The 3,181-nt window shown below is 36.8% G+C and overlaps 1 long non-coding RNA gene across 2 annotated transcripts in view; it reads right to left on the bottom strand.

Moving 5' to 3' along the window:
* Positions 1-587: 587 nt before the first annotated feature.
* LOC136062776 (uncharacterized) overlaps positions 588-3,181 on the bottom strand; it is a 4,291-nt gene continuing 1,697 nt past the window's right edge. Inside the window, exons 2-3 of one of the 2 annotated variants that reach the window (XR_010624492.1) lie at positions 774-2,979; positions 588-648 (exon numbers count right to left, since the gene is read on the bottom strand). This is a non-coding gene — a long non-coding RNA (uncharacterized LOC136062776). The remainder of the gene's footprint in view (positions 649-773; positions 2,980-3,181) is intronic. The other variant, XR_010624493.1, reaches the window with a different exon arrangement.

The raw sequence follows: 3,181 nt of genomic DNA, 5'->3' as shown, positions 1-3,181 counted from the left end.
CAAATATAATACTTTCAAAAATTGAAACTTGTTTAATAATCACAGCTAGAAACTTGTATATAAATTCAACTCATTTTGTGAACTTTAACAATCAAAATTAGGAAATGAGTAACGAATCATTAACCCATCCCTAGGCTCCACAAGAAAACCCATACCCAAAAAAAAAAAAAAAAAATCTTCCTTGCGTTGTGTTCTTATTGTACCCACTAAAAAACAAACCCATAGAAAAATCTTAGTATCACCGTAATACCATAATCAAAACAATTGTAATACCTTGAGACGAACTCAAAAAAAACAAAGAAGAAATGAACCCCCAAAAAAAAGAAAAAGAAAAAGAAAAAGAAAAGAGAGAGAACGAGGTGGTCCGATGGAGACACACGAAGGGAGCAAGGCGGCTGGGTTGAGGCAATGAGGCATGGGAACGAATGGGGCTATCGCCGGCGGCAGTGATGTAAGGATGAGAGTGACTAAGGGAAAGTGTGTGAGGGTGAGGGTGGGACTAAGGGAGGCGTGAGCAGATGCTGCTGAAAAAAAATGAGGGATTTAGCTTAGGGTTAGTAATAGATAGATAGATATATATATATATATATATAATGGCCTTCTGTACCCGCTCTTTGTACCTGCTCTTGAGCTTCAGTCGTCTCTTAACTGTAAAAAAAAATAATAATAAATAAAAATAAAATAAATAAATAAAAATTAAAAAAAAAAAAATTCCAACAACCATAATGGTAAGCGCAATAGAATTCAAGAGACGAAAAGCAATATTGACGCACCTAAAGTCGGGGTTTCCCACCGACGATGCAACCTTGGGAGATCATCCCAAACCTCACCAGAGGGTGTCTCAAAATCGTCCCTAGACACAAAGAAAAATCTGGACTTCCAATACCTGAAAGAAGACGATAAACCTTTAACGATCCTAGTTCTTCTTTCCCAGGGCACCAATTCGTAGTACCCATGCTCTTTAGATACTTTTAAACAGTAAAGATAAACAAGCTATCCTGACCTCAGAACTACTAACCATGGGAAGACTAGAAAACGCAAAAAGAGAAAAATCTAGAAACCCTGAGTCCCAAAAGGTAGCGAAACAAAAAAAGAAATGGGAAATCAGAAATCTACTACGATGCGTATAGACAAAATGAGAAAAGAAGTAGGAAAAAGAACATACCTCGAAGAAGAAAACTACCACGCTGTGCACCAGTTGGGAGGAGAATTGCAGAAAGAAAGGTTGGCGAAGAAGACACTCAGAGAAATGATTGAGAATTTTTGAGAAAAGTGAAAAGGGAAAATGAGAAGGAAAGAGGTTTAAAAACCAAGGCTTTGGAAACTGAAAAATCAGCAGGAAGACCAATAGTCCCAACAATTGGTGCATTAACTTCACCAATCAAGGTATGCCACGTAGGCTGCAATCTGGAAAACGCCGCCACTGCACATTTAATATGGAATGAAAACCCAAAAGTCATTTACCTTCAGCAAACCTTTCACATTCCATGGCCGCCATTCCTTGACGACCACAGAATCGGGGGGCAACTGACAGGATTAACGAAATCACTTGCCATAGACGAAGTCAACGATACTGACGAACATATCCCTAGACGAGCAAAGACTCCCGCATCACTGAGGAAGACAAAATCCACCATTCAATGCAGGGCGGTTACCAGGCCAACTGTACGAACCGTTGGAACACATTAAGGGCCATTACACAGCACCAAGCATTACCAAAAGGAGCATTTAGACCCCCATAACTGCTCCAACGGCTAGAAGCCCTAAGAACATATATAAAGACCACACGTTGCCAAGCAGAAGGTACACACAAAAACATATAGTGATTCTTTTTATCTTGATATACTGTATTTTTGTTCAAAGATCTCCATATACTGACTTTGGCATTGGAGGCGCTGTGGCAGGCACCACATAGGTGACCATCTTTGAGAGCATGTTCATACGGGCTGAAGGGTGCTTCCATCTAACTACCTCGACTGACGACCTCACGCTTCATTAGAACCATATATTCTCAGCAACAATAATAACTAGTCGCTAACCCGTGCGATGCACAGGAAAAATTTTAGTTTATATTGAATATTTATTTATGGTAGTTTAAAATATTATTTCAAATCATCATTTCATTTTATTTTGGTTGGAATAACTTATATAATTAAATGAAATGCTTACAAATAAGAGATGACATTAATAATATACTATATATAGTTAGTGATAATTCAAGATATCATTCAAATATGACAATTTTTTTGTTTTAAAAAAAGAACAATATTAAAGCAATACTATATTGTCCAATAGATATTACAACTTTAAAAATAAAACATGAGTAGTTATTTTTAATGGACTGGGGTAATAGTACAACTTTTAATAGAAAAAAAATATATGATTTAAATTTTTTTGGAGTAACACTGTAGTAAAAATGCCGAAAGGAAGCTAGGAATTCCACTGAAAAATGCCACAAATACATTTAGTTTTTTTTTTTTTTTTTTTTTTGGAGTAAGTACATCACTATTTAGTAGAGTCTTAATACATGGGGGACGCTGCTCCATCCAATACATCATTGTCTAGCAAACCCAGCCAGTACTTTGCTTCACATGCTATCTTCTCTATTGGTTCGTTTGTTCAAGGAAAGCCATAAGAGAAAAATAAATTCCTAATAGAAGAAGCAACTACGAAGTAGTCTAACATCATTAAGGAAGGATGTGGCCAATGCTTAAATTGGTAGGTCCAGCTGACTTTACTTCATCTACTGGACTTTTAAATTCACACTCTACCTCAATTGCTTGAAGCCCCAAATCCACAGAGGCCATGTACACCCTTCAACAGGCTATCTAGATTGATTATTTCTCTAAGCTTCCATATATCATAGCAAGTGTACAGGTTGTTTGCACCAAATCCACTACTAACTTCAGAGTTTCATCCACATGCCTTTGGTTCCGATTGACCATAATAGCCAACCTCCACCACAACTAATACAATCAACTGGATTGGTTAAAACAATATATCAAATACTGGGAATATAAAAAATACAAAACTTGGGTATTATGTATATGATACCATCAAAAGATTTAAATATTTTTGCAGGCTTCCCAAATTCCACCCATCACAAAAGCCTTGGCTTACATCAAATTGGCCTTTGAAAAAGCCGACCCTTTACATCACACACAAAATGATCATTGAGAAA

The sequence above is a fragment of the Quercus suber genome, unplaced genomic scaffold, assembly GCF_002906115.3.
Source record: "Quercus suber isolate HL8 unplaced genomic scaffold, Cork oak 2.0 scaffold_451, whole genome shotgun sequence".
Taxonomy (NCBI): Eukaryota; Viridiplantae; Streptophyta; class Magnoliopsida; order Fagales; family Fagaceae; genus Quercus; species Quercus suber.
Note: the sequence above shows the minus strand (reverse complement) of the source record. Positions and strands in the feature narration are given on the sequence as shown.